The sequence below is a fragment of the Aythya ferina genome (assembly GCF_964211825.1).
Source record: "Aythya ferina genome assembly, chromosome: 2".
Lineage (NCBI taxonomy): Eukaryota > Metazoa > Chordata > Aves > Anseriformes > Anatidae > Aythya > Aythya ferina.
The window spans coordinates 121,509,392-121,523,702 of record NC_140297.1 but is presented as its reverse complement, the minus strand read 5'-3'; the positions used below and the strand labels follow the sequence as shown (position 1 = coordinate 121,523,702).

At 41.1% G+C, this 14,311-nt stretch overlaps 1 protein-coding gene across 7 annotated transcripts in view; it reads right to left on the bottom strand.

Moving 5' to 3' along the window:
* Window positions 1-14,311, bottom strand: part of FAM110B (family with sequence similarity 110 member B) — a 108,163-nt gene that overhangs the window by 41,424 nt on the left and 52,428 nt on the right. The gene's annotated exons all lie outside the window — the stretch shown is intronic.

Here is a 14,311-nt window from a genome sequence, read left to right as displayed (position 1 = left end):
CCTACATGAGAAGAGAAAGACCAGATCATTTTACATGTATTGTCAGAAAAAAAAAAAAAAAACACATTCTGGGTACTTCTATCTATAGTTTGAGGTATCACAACCAGATCTTTACCTGGCTGGTTTCAATCCTTACTTCAGGACTATTTCAGTTATACCATTAGGTAAACTAATTGCCACCTTCCAAAACTCCTACTAGCTACAGCTTAATTGTAAGGAAGAACTGGTAAGGAAGACAAGCAACAGTTGTTGTTGCAAACTAATCTCTGGATCGTAAAGCCCCATGTAGCTGCATTCCTGTCATGCAATACCTGAGTTGTAAAACTAAGGTGCTTGAAAATAAATCAAACACCAAAAAGAAATTCCTGCGAGCAAGGACATTGCATTTCAATGATAAAAATGCATGTGACACCAGCCAATTTCAAGCTGCAATAAGCTGAACATAATCCTCATATGTAAATCATAATTTATGGGAAATGATTTGAAATACTGATGGCAGAATTTATATCTTAATAGCTGGCATGCTGACGGCTAAAACAGTTCACACATCTGGCAGTTTTTATACTATGCAGACTGCCGGGGTGGTACAGAAATAAAGTTATTTCCATGTGATGTGCACCCCAGGAGTGTGTCTCTCCTCTAACAAGGGCTGGGAAGCGGTCAGCAGTAGGAAAGTTCTCATTTCAAGAGCCTTTGCTGCATATTGGATTGCCTGTCCTAAGATACGGAAGTTTTACTGTAGTATTTCACAATCTGTCAGAGGAATGCTTAAAATACAGTGTCCTCTCTTGTCAAGGATAATATTTATGGGCATTAAAACAACGGAATTGCTGTGACAGTGTAAAAGAGTTATGAATTTACAGTGGTAGCTCACAGCAAGAAAGTTGGGACTCCTCTCCATCACCTTGGAAGTGACACTTGGAAAGATAGCTGCTGCCAGGCTGAAACTCCACACAGTCCTGACCCCCCATCTCCTCCCCCTGCCCCAAGGACAGTCCCAGGGTAAGAAAGAAAATGTAATTTTCGAGTGTTTTGCAGTTCCTTGGCAACTGCTAGGAAAACCCCAAAGATTTCCATCGACATACTGGCACGAACCAAGAGGTGTCACTTCTCTGTTAGACACATAGTCATGGAAGCATAGAGTGGTTTGGGTTGGAAGGGACCTTAAATATCATCTAATTCCATTCCCTGGCCATGGGTGGTTGGATGGGGCTATGAGCAACCTGGACTAGTGGGAGGTGTCCCTACCCATGGCAGGGAGTTGAAATTAGATGGTCCTCAAATTCGTTTCCAAACCCTATCCACCAATGCTGTAACCTCATTGTAGAGGGCCATGGGATTTGTCAGGCATGACCTGCCTTTAGTGAAGCCATGTTGGCTGTCCTCAATTACCTCCTTATTTTCTGTGTGCCTTAGCAGAGTTTCTAGGAGGATCTGCTCCATGACCTTGCCAAGCACAGAGGTGAGATTCACTGGCCTCTAGTTCCCGGGATCTTCCTTTTTCCCCTTTTTCAAAAGGGGTTATGCTTCCCCTCTTCCAGTCTATGGGAGCCTCACTAGTTTGCCACGACTTCTCAAATACGATGGACAGTGGCTTACCACCTCAGCCTGACTCTCCACCTCCCCAACCCCAACATTGGCACGCATCTCCTTGTTCATCTACTTCGAAACTCCCAGAGCCACAGGGAGACAAAGCCAAGTGCGCTGCTAACAAGATTATTCTTAATTGCGAAGAGGCCAGCTCCACCCTTCCCTTGGTCACCATACCCCTAATAAAGCACCACTGTTTTAAAAAGCAATCCAGATTCAGAAGTTGCCCCTGGAGTAGCCCTTCTGTGGTAGATACTGGGTTTCTAAAGACATGCAAAGCCACTTATCCTTCCAAGCCATGCAACGTACAGCAGAGACCAGCACATGTAATTTTCACCCTGTTATCAGTTTCAGTGGCAAGCGATGGCAAAATTGCACAATTCTTTTGGACTCCATGATCACATGGCATCTTCCTAGCTGGAGTTTCCAGATTTTCAAAACCATGTATCCATGTGTACACATATATGCAGATTTTGGAAGATTTTGGAAGAGCTGTAGAAGAATCTCTGTTCCTCATCATAAACCACCTCTATGTTCACAATTTATATGAATTTCAAGAGATGATAGAAGGAAGCTGTTCAAAAATAAATCTTTTCTCCTTTACAAGCTTCACCCCACAAAAGGAGGGGAAAAAAACCATTCTGTAATGCTTTAAATTATACATCCACACTACAGGAGAGAGACATGGCCAGAACTAGAAATTGGCTCATCCCCTGATTTTGTGCATTTATTGCGTCTGTTCCAGCACTCATGCATTTCTCTCACATGCCACATTTACAGTAATATAAGAACAACAAAAAAAACTGTACCCTTTGCAAACCCAGAAGAAATATGCCACTTTTTTTTTTTTTTAAGAAACGTATCAAAGTTGTATCTGATATGTTATGTTTATGTTTTAAAGTGCATCTCATTTCCTGTGCTTACTTCAATCCTTAAAATGGGAATTCCCTTAGTTTCAGTCTTCCCCTCTCCCCATAAATTACTACCCGGTACCTTTCAGAACAAGTTTCCTGCTCCAGGTCATCACTACTGAGCTGTACTTATAGCAGTGCTCACACCTCTGTGACAATGTCTCAGAAACATCTCACTCAGGACCTCCATGGGGTCTTGGGGTCTATTAAATTCTTAATTTACCAAAAAGAAATAAAAATTCTAAGAGTAAGAAAGGTACTGTTTGCTGAGAAGTCTTCTGATTAGCACCGCCCAATTATTTTAACAGCCATATCCTCCGAAGTGTTTTTATGGGAACACTGAAGATATAGTTAAAGATTCGGGTATCTTAATAAATAAGATGATTATTGTATTTATTTCTCATAACTGCAGTGACCAAACTGTAGCATTGCCAACTACCTTCTCTGGGAACTGGTGAATGTAGCACTATTTTAAATAATCTGGCAGACAAGACTGGACTTAAGACTTTCAGGCATCCATTAAAAATAAAACAAAGGCACCAAGGACAACAACAAAAAAACCCTTGGCTTTCCAGAATGGTATTGAACAGTTACTTAATGCTTGGAACCGCACTGTGGGTTGGACCAGTGTCATTCCCATTTTGGACATGGAGAAAAGCACTTGGTCAGTGGAACAGAAGTGCAATTATTATTCCAGTATTTGGCTCCTGAAGCAAGGCAGCTTCCCCTCTTATTAGGCCACAAAGCAATGCTTCAAGTCTGCCAAAACAGCATGGCTACCTTTGTTCCCACAGTACCTGCACAAACTGCTTTGTGACCGACAGAAAATGCATACCCAGTTTGTTTTGGATCTTCAATACCAAGCAGAACCATAAAAAAAGTTGTACTTTATTTAATCATTCTTGAATCTGTACCTTGTCTGCTGTGAACTTTATCTTCCTTCACAGGACAATTTGCTTTTCTAACTGATGATAGTTCTCATGGCATGCAAATCTACTCATCTCGAAACGCCACTGGACCAGACTTGTTCTCTCTAATCAGTGAAGACACTTGAGCAAGTTTCTGTTGTGTTACAAGCTTTTGCATAACATCTGCACAGAGAAGTCTTCCCGGCAGATACCATTCTCCAGATGCGCTGCTACAAGTACAAATCCAGGGCTTCCTGAAAAGACTTCTTTTCTAGGTCTTAATCGAAAAGTTAGTCATACTCATTTTGCGAGACTGCTTCGTGAAACAAGGTAAATTAAATACCACCATGACACAGTGAAGCATACTGAATCGATTTAACACTGTTAGCTCTTTCCAAGTGGAAAGGATGTAAAACAAAGCAGCACCACAACTGTTCAAAAGCATAAGGGCAAAGTGACATTAAGGAGACAAAAATACAACATTTTGATAAAAAGTGAGAGATGATAGATAATGCTAGGGTATCATATCGGAATTTCAGTATTGGCTATGACAGAGAAGGAACTAACAAGAAGATGTAAAGAGGGATGATACGATCAAAGCCACAGGCTTGGGAAATGCACTTTCATGCAATATTCAGAATTGATTTAAATGGGACAAGACTGCTTTCATCCAGGCTAGAAAAGTGATGGCGAGGTGCTTTAGGAGTAAGATGAGACATGCGGATGGAAGATTTCACAGCGTGGGCAGACAGGGAAGGCTGCACCTTGGACACGCAACACCAGGAGAACAAAATACAGGCTGCACTGGGTTGCAAATACCTTGATGGAATTAAAGCAAGGGTAGGAAACACTGAGCAGCTTTTACTCCACTAACGGTGTATTCGTATAATATGATATACTAGTACTGTACACTGTATAACTGCTTTTTTGTGCATTCATTTTTCATTACTATTTTAAAAGATTAATAGGTTTAAGGGAAGAATAGAAATATTTTCTGATTTAAGTGGATTGCAGAATTTTTACCTTGGGGAGAAATTTAGGAAGCTGGTAATAAGAGCTACTTTGTCTGCAAAGTTCATCATAAAGGCTTCTTAAGACATGAGGCTCTCAGTAGGTTAACTTAATAGCCACTGCACCAGCTACGTAAGAAAGTGACCTTTATTGGTAAGAAATATTAGGACACTTCAGGGGTTTAAAAGACCCCAAAAAGAAATTCAAGATATCAGCTGAGCAGAGGACACCTTGGAACAGACTCTTAAATTTTAACTCTGTTTTCATCTACTTACAGCTTTTACAGGCAAAAATCACATATATTCAGAAAAAAAGATCGTAAATTACCCATATCGGAGGCAACTCAACCATTCAAAACTTATGCAAACTATTTAAGGATTTAGTTTCAAGGGAGAGCACATTTAAAGGAATACAAACCACCTCAGGTGACAGCTCATGTGAAATAGGGATGCTAAGGAAATCTCTCTGGACTCTAAATTTATGCTAAAATCATGCTAGATACAATGTGGACTGAAACAGAATTACACCTAGCACGGTTTTGCTCTTTGTGAGGGAAAAATTCAATTATTTGTTTTGAGGCTGCATCAGTTCTGCATTTGTAACTGAGCCAGATGATTTCTTCCACAAGTACAAGAAGTTAAAATGAACCAATAGCAAAAATAAACCTCATCAGCCTGTTTTCTCAGTATCAGACATTATTTTCTTAACACAATAAACACAACTCTGTTTTGAAGACGAAATGCAAGTGAGGCTGCCGTAAGGATCATGGTCCCTGGATGTCTGTCCTCAGATAAACAGCCTGAACTGCCAAACCTTTCCAAAAAAAAAAAAAAAAAAAAGCCCCAATACCATGGTGCAAGGTGATGAGCTGTGCTTTGGCTGAAAGCAACCAAGCACTGCAAGGATCTCAAGCTGCTGTCATGACTTCATGAAGTCACACCTCTATCCAAACACCCCTTCCAAGAGCATCTGGTGTGGATCTGCCTTTGTACAGCATCCGATGATTGCTCTAAACAACCCCGTGCCTCTAACTGGCAGATTTCAGCAAGAAAACATCCTAACAAAAGGAGCTGATATAGCACCCTTGTGCTTAATGAAAACTCGCTTCCAGCTGTGAGGAAAAGAAGGCAGCTTGCACCCTGGTGCACTTTACTGCCAGAAGCAGCAAATTGCTAAAAACCATTGTGAAGAGCTGGGAATCGAGTCCCCAGAACTAATAAATCCTTCCTTGCTATTTACATGGCACTCCCTAAGTAGCCAAAGGGAAAACCCTTCTGCCACTTCACTCACCTCTTCCCTGCAGAGTTTGGAAGGGCAGAACCAAGCGTGAAGGCGACAGTCACAGTGGTGACTGCCTAGTGCTCACTGCTGGCAGCACCGAGCCATCTCTAGCTCTCAGGGCAGCTTGATTTAAGGGCAGGTCCCACTTCCAATGAAGAATTTCACATCAAACATTTCCAACATATCTAGCTGGATCACATTAAGGAACTGAGAAGCAAGTCTTACACTTGTAAACATGGAACTGGATTTCTTCTTTTTGCTCCAGATGCTAAACAGTCCCTACAGCTGAAATTCAGAGCACACGTGAACACTACAGATTTGGGAAGAGAGGGAGCTGGAATACAAGCCAGCGACGGGATGGTTTTAAAACACATTTGCAGGAAGGGAAAAGGAGAGCAGGGAAGAGAGACTTAGCCCACCAGTACAAACCCATCTCCTTTTCAAGTGTTTGTGATGTCCGAACAAGAAAAGACTTCACTATTACAGATTACCTCGAAAGGATTTTTGAAAGACAGTTATATGGACCAAAGAAAATAATCTAATCAAGTGTAAAAGGCCTAACTGCTAAACTAAAATGAAACAAGCAGGGAAAAAAAATGCCCCATTCATAAGGATTAAAGGATTTATCTGATTAATTTTTCAAAATTCAATAAAAAAAAGAATTTCAAAACTTCTTACTGGCTGTGATTGAAGCTGAAGCAAGGAACTAAGCAAGCTCTCAAACAGAAATTGGTTTCTTTCATCTTCAAAACAGATTTTTTTTCCAAATGCCTTCACTGCAAGAAATGTCTATGTACCATTTCTAAGATGTTATGTCAGAACCTGTAAACAAGCAGGAAAAAATAAATCCCTCACCATATTTGAACACAGAGGATCAGAACAGAAAATATGGCATTGTCATGTATTTAAACAGTAAAATCCAAATGCTTGCCAGAACAAAGATGTTTCTGCTATTTCAAATATAAAACCTCAGGCCTGCACTCTTTGCCACTTGTCTTGGCCAAGATGTAAACAAAGACGACCTCTTCAGCTCCAAACAATGTAATATTAATGATGGTGATCATTTAAACAAGGAGAAAATTACTTTAATTGGGGCTGAAAAGGAGAAAGAAATCTTGTTAATATTATAAGGCAGGAGTCACGGCTTTGAAGGGATGGGATGAAGAGCTTTGCCCTTCTCCCACAGAGTTACTCAAAGCATACTAGAAAGGATGCCCATGGACAGCTTCCTCCAACACTACCCTGAGGGTCATCTGGTGCTCCGTTTGTATGTACCCAAAGACCAAATTTAGTTTTTGTAGTCAGCCTTGTCCAGCTTTCCAGTTTTCAGCAATGATGTCAGACCAACACAAAGGCTGCAGAAACAGGGCTAAAACAAGCAGAACGGTAATTACGTGTGTTTAGGGCTCCAAAAAGTATTTGCATAAATACAAAGTGTCTGTACAGTGTTCTCAGCTCTCCGTGTTTGCTATTGGATTTGGAGCTACGTTTTGTTGGGAGGGGAGTCCTGCTGGGGGTGCACCTCCCTCTTCAGGCCCAGAACCTTTTATCCTCCTCTTTCTCTCATGCATATTTCCTTCTGTGCACTTTCTGCCCACTTAAGCTTAACGCAGTCCCTCACAAAGATGTAATTCTGTGTAAGTGGTGCCCAACTGAAACCATCTAAGAAGAATAAAGCTTTCTGCAAAGCAATTTTATATAGCGCTTTTGACTATACAGACTTAACATATTATTGCGGGAGGGAAAATATGTAAGAAAGATTTACAATGGCTGCATAAAGCATACAAAGTAAGTGTGGCCTGTATGAAATGGAAGTTTTATATGTAAGAAAATATATAGAATAATCTCCTTAAGCAACCCTTTCTCATCTCACTTTCTCCAGTTTGTCCCAGACTCCAGTTATGTTTATACAGCAGCTAGAAATGGGTAGGTGTATGCTTATCATATGCACACGTGCACACTCACACATCAGGACAGGTATAAGTGAAGTAATTTCAGATAGCAGGACTAATACAGAAAAAACTTGCCTAGAGGTGAGAAGCCTTACTTGGTCAGCTGTTTGGAGATCTCTGATCACAGAACTGCAGAACAGCTGAGCCTGGAAGGCACCTCTCTCTCTAGGTCATCTGGTCCACCCTGTTGCTGAAAGCAGGGCCACCTACAGCCTGTTGGCCAGGATCACGTCCAGATGGCTTTTGGGGATCTCCAAGGAGGGAGACTCCATCATCTCTCTGGGTAACCTGTGCCAGCCTTTGTCCATTCTCACAGTGTAAAAAAATTAAAAAAATAAAATATTATGGTTATATGGAATGTCCTGCATCTCAGTTTGTGCCCATTGCCTCTTGTCCTGTCATGAAATACCTCTGAGAAGAGCCTGCCCCCATCTTCTTTACTCCTCCCCAAGAGTTATTTATATACGTTGATAATTCCATACTTGATTTTGGCAAGAAGCAGGAAAAAAAAGCTCTGTGTAGGATCCTACTGCCTCCACTAGTATGTTCCACAAAGTCAGAAGAGCTGCTATAAATGGCAGATGTACGTATTTCTTGGAGATGAGGGAAGCATCAATCCTGTTTCAGCATGCTTGCAAAAAAAAAAAAAAAATCAATAGTAATTCAACACCAGATGGATTCAGTATTTGTAGATGTCTTCTAAGAATGGATTTAAGACTTAGTTGCAAACACGCTTTTGATGCAAGTTTAGGCTTCAGAGTCATGCTGAAGTAAAATAAGAAAGTGTAAGTTGCTTTGTAGCATAAGGAAAGAGAAAATACTTGCAGAAACTCTGGCTCTTTAGAGAGCTAAAAACCACAGTCAACAGTAAAGAAGCATCACATTTTTTCAACATGTACCATAGGAAAAAATCCCTTATCTAGCCACACTACAGACAACGAACCCAAACCCTATATACTTCAGCCAAAATATTTGCTTGGCTGTTGCTCTGCAAGGACTTGATGTAAGCACAAACAGAACCTCCTCCCAGAGCAGAATCAGAGCTGTTGGCCTCCAGCGGGACCCTTTAGGCAGCAAATTCGCCAAGTAGCCAGCAAAGAAGAGCAAAATCGACATGACACTAAGCCAGAATGCACCCACGCAGTTTGTAGCCCTGTAGGCAGCAGTGAAGCTGTGAAGATTCAGGTCAGTGCTGTGCCGCTGCTGCCTGAGACACCTACAAGAGGAGTAGGAGCAGCTCCTCAGGTCACCACCTTATAGAGGCCCCAAGGATGTGGGGTACCTGCATGGAGCCGTGATCGAAGGACACAGGCCCTGTTTTCAGAAAACACTCATTAATCACTTTGGAAAGCCCTCATGCAGAGATGACGGGGATGACAGGAAGATGAAAAGGGACACTTGCTTTCAAGCAAAGAGGTAAGAGAAGAAAAGCTGAGATGCCAGACTTGGAAAGGTCAGGGGTAAGATTTGTGCTTCTCAAAATAAGCTTTCCATGCAGGATCCAAGGACATCTTCCATCAGTAAGCACATAATATCAAAACAAGAAAAAAAAAAAAAAAAAAAAAAAAAAAAAAAAAAAAAAACAGGCCTTTTTTGGTAAGAGAACTTGAATTCTTCACCTGCATGCCCTTCTTGGCCACCTCCACCTACGAGGTATTTTTGGATATTCCCCACTGAATAGGGAGTGGTGATTGTGAAGATGTCAAAGAGCAAAGGGCTGAGTGGCAGATAGAAGCTGAAAGGCAGAGAGAGCTTGATTGGAGAGAGTGAATAGAAAAGAGAAGATGGATTTGAATGGGAAAATGGGGCAGACAAATTTAGAAAGGAGACAGGGAAGAAAAAGAACTGTGAATGTTTAAGGACAATGAGGCCATCTACTACTTCAAGGTCCTGTTCTGTTGCACCCACCACAATACCTGCCTTCCACATTAAATTACCAGCAAGCACACTGCCTCCGCTGAGCTTCACTGAGTCCCTGGGGACTTGGAGGCCAAAGCAGCAACCTGCATTCCACAATATGCCAAAGGAAAATGGGGGGGGGGCAGAGGGAAGGCACACGGATTTCAATAGTGTTGATGTAACAGTAATGAAAGAGAAAGGGATGCAGTTTATCGAGTCCCTCATACATCTTCTGATTAGACTGCTGTTGTAAGATCACAGTAGAAATACAAAGCTGCACACTCATTTCTGGATGACTGCAATGCCCAAAATACCCAGTGCCAATTATGACACTGAGACAGAAGGATATCATCCTTATCCTGGCAAGTTTGTACTGTCAGTGCTTACACAGGCAAGAGTGGTTATACTGATCTTTTTTCACCCTTTTAAAAGACATTTGCAGTGATGGTTTATGACCCTAAAGCACAGACTGTTCAGCCTACCTTGCAAGCCCACAGCCTGTGGTCACATAAAAGATGCTTCGATCTTCGTATCTGTTTTTTCTCTTCCTCTCTTGCCTTTTTCTGCCTAGATAATGCAGGCAGAGAATGCTTTGGGACAGAGGCTGTATCATATTGTGTGTCTGCATTATCAGCCATCTCATCGTATTAATCTCTCTCCTTTATTATCGTTACTTTATTATCACTACCTACAAGAATAGTACCCAGATTTTAAAAGAGCTGATTATAACCATTGACTGCAAACAGATACAGGAGCCAAACGTTCCCAAACTTCTGAAAATATACGTACCCATGCAAACCTTCATGTCCAAATTTCTCTCCATTTAAGTGGCACCCATATAAGTTATACCACACATTGCATGACTTGGATACTGAAAGCATTCATACTGACTTTCTAACTAGGAAACAGAATAGCCTGATCGTTGGGCTAGTCTACCAAGTCCCCAAATGCTAAGGTCCTCTAAAGGAAAGGCAATAATTTAACATCCTTCCTTTTTGTCATTGAGATTTTGTAGTATGCACGTTTTCATTAGGAATGGATGCAGTAAAAACCATTCCACAAAGCCCAAGAGATATACATCCAATAAAATAGACAGTCATATAATCATCAGCAGTATAAATAACATACTGCTTCAATTAATAAACCAACATACCACAGACGTATCAGGCACAACAAGCAATGTCAGTTACAGAAGGGAATAGATGATTCACGTTTAAAAATGACATGTTTACAAATTGAGGGTCTGGGTTGAAAACTTCAGCTGCTCTGTGGAAAGACTGCAGCGAGCAGCGGTGCCTACAGGTGGCTGAGAGACATCCACGAAAGACAATGAGAAATGAGACAGGAATCTTGTTGCCAGGCTTACCCAGACAACAGCAACCAGGATTACGGTTTGCCAGTTGCATTCTACATTAAATCTATCAAGCCATGTTCAATACCTCAGGTAATACATTTCCGAACAATTAAATTGTTACAGGAGATTAAACGTAGGAAAAAAATAAAGATATAGATCTGTTTTGTTTTCAATCCCACTCCCCCCAGATGTATACAACTGAGGGAAAACACTGCAGTTGCGAGAACCACAGTGAGAAAATATTGCTGCTTGCATTCCCCTGATCAATAAAACACAATCTTCCTTTATATATTGAGAACTTTTGACACACAGGTGCCTAGAGGTATGCATGTTTCACCCTCTATGTCTCCAGCTCCACACAGTTAGCCCGTGGAATGAATTGCAGCAGGCAAACGAGAGGCCCACAGGAGAGGAAACGCGGCCCCACTGGAGCTACTTCCCCATTAACTGCCCACACTACCAGCAAGGAGGGGAGCTTTTTTCCTGCTGCCCCTCTTTGCCCAGCCATCTCCACATGGGGACATGGTCACATTTCGGATCCCGTTCATTAGTGCTGCTGGAGAGGTGCTGGAGGAGTGTGGGGGTAGCAAGGCTTCCCCTACTTACCACACACCTCACAGAGGACATCCCTCACCTCCTCATCCAGGCCCCTCCTGCTCACTCCTACCCCAAAGTTATGAGATTTACAAGAAGAAAGAGACCTTCACCCAACAAAACACAGGGAACAAACAGGCTATTGATCTCGCACAGACTTTCAGTGTGCTATAAGCAGCGCTTACAGATATCCTATTGAATGTGTCAACCACTTAAGCAGACCGACATTTCATCAGCAGAGTAATAATTGGAGTCTGTTCCAAAAACAGAGGAAAAGGATAAAGGTGCTTTAGGGCACTGTTCTCATTTTAATGTAAACCTTTACACAGATCACTTACTGCTACTCAACTTTAAAAACAACACAGCACATAAGTGCAAATCTGGCAAAATAAACACGTTGGTAATATCTTAAATCCGTATCGTGACCATTCTTCTGGAGTCTCTCATTGCTAACAAACTGCAAAAAAATGTGTTAACCTTAAGCATCACCCTTCTCTTTTAGGTTTGGTGTAGTTTTAACTGATGCAAAATTCACTTATACATGTAATGCTAAAAAGACATAATGTCTTAATAAACCAGAGATGCTGTATAGCTGTTTATTACTGGTACTCAGCTTACTGCATACATGTATATCCATCTTCAGCTAGCAGCTGAAACCAACACTTCTGAAAACACCCCTCTTCAAGGAATATGATGATTTCCATTGGGTTATAATGAGATTACCAGTATGACACTGAAAGTGTTAACAGCATACTCATTTCTACACAAACACATCTCAGTGACAGATGACTGAAGTGACTCTATGCCAGTTATATACATACACGTACGATGAAACATTCCAGCAGCTGAGACATTCATTTCTGTTACATACTTCTCTGCTCTTACCATACACACGCACACTACACGCCGCATTTTGGGTTGGAAAGAAGAGTTTCCCTTTCACATAACAAATGACTTATAGATTTAATTACAGAGCAACACATCAGAAATAAGGGCGGTTTGCAGAGCCATGCAGCTAACATGTACTGCACACAGCTCCCCACAAAGAGCAGTTAAAAACTTAAACTTGCTGGCAAAACGGTAATATAAAATCTCAAAGAATAATCTGAAGTGTGCTAGATTTCCTGTAGCAATAAGCTGGTTATTGTTAAAATACGTTTATAGCAAAAAAGATGGCAATTTTCTTGTTGTTGTTTATAGAGAGCAATCCATATGAACTGTTGCTTCAATTTCTTTGTTTACCAAGAAGAAAAAAAGAGGTTATTATTAAAAAAAAACAATAACAGCAATAAGCGTAGCTTATTCCTTGCTGTTAAAGCACTGCAAGTTTCAATTATAGTGTCACCAGCTCTAGTTTCATGACTGTCATTTTTTCTGGTGACGCTTGTACAGATCATCACAGCTCCTTTTGGAAGTAAAGAGGTCCACACCTTAATAGCTACTGGTGCAGTATTCGAGTTCCATCAGGTGGTGGTGGTAGCTGTATCCACCACCACAAATACGCTAACTTTTATAGCATTTTGTCCAGCTGTGCCTTATGTTACTTACAAATTGTGATAGCTCAACACATGAAGCAGAAAATAAAATGCAAGCTACATTAGCCTCTCTTAAAAATAAGCTGTCTGGATATGGTAAATAGGTAATTCAGCTGGGAATTTTGCTTTCTATATTTATTTAACTAACCATTACTTATTCCTTCATGGGATGCTGTAACAAAGGTCATGAAGATATATACTTCATAAAAGCCTCTTAAAAAGGTAGAAGGCATAAATTAGCTTAAAACCTCTTAAAGAAGCTTCCGGTTACTAATTTGGAAGCAATGATGGAATACATGACACCCCGAGAACAACATGTCTTCACAACCTGGGACCTCCCTGCCTGAGCAGAACAGCTATTTTCCAAGTCTGCATAAAAGAAGCAACACTGGAAATAAAACCCATGTGAATACAGACAATAAGGTAACTATTCTAGTTGGTAGCAAAAATTCAAAGAAACTGTTAGGTGCCAGCTGTGATTTAAACATCCCAAACATTTTCTTTTTGAACACACTGTCACAAATACAAAGCATGCGTAACTGCTGTACCCACAGCCATATAAAGTTAAGAAGTGAACATTTATCTATTTGCTAAGGGCATCTATTCATGAGGCACAGTAGTTTCACACCACATGGTTTAGGAGCAAACGACTTGATTTTGCTTTGGTCTATGCAGGAGGGAGAAGAACATCCTCACTGAGAGGTGCGGAGGGAAGAGTGAAGGCTAATACCAAAATAGCTCCCGTTCCTGACACCTTTCTGACACTGGCTGAGACAAGCGACTCGTACCTCAGACGCATGGTGGCAGCCAGCCAGCCGGATGACTGGTGACTTAATACACAAGTTTATGTGGGCTCTGGAGTCTGACACAGACAAGGGCATCAACTTCCAAGTCTCAACAGTCAGCCTCAGTGTTCAAACACCATCAAATGAAGCACGGCTATATTAAGACTTGATATATATATAACTCCATGCGTGCTTCCCTCTGTTCTGAGCAGCTTTCACTGTAAAAAGTACTCATTAAATATACATGCTTTTTTATTGGAAAAGTTGTGATCAATTGATGCGTAGGTCAAGAATGAGAAGAACTTAAATGAGTATATGACGCTGGTAAATACTGTATTAGTCTCAGAATCACGGAAGAAAAGACTGGCATATGCATCTTGTTTCATTCTACTGCTGAAGGCAGTTCTGACAATAAACAAGGCTTTGGGCCAGAATTCAGCCTTTGAGAACAATACAGGCATTTACATCTATAAGTGTGCGTGTACAAGCAA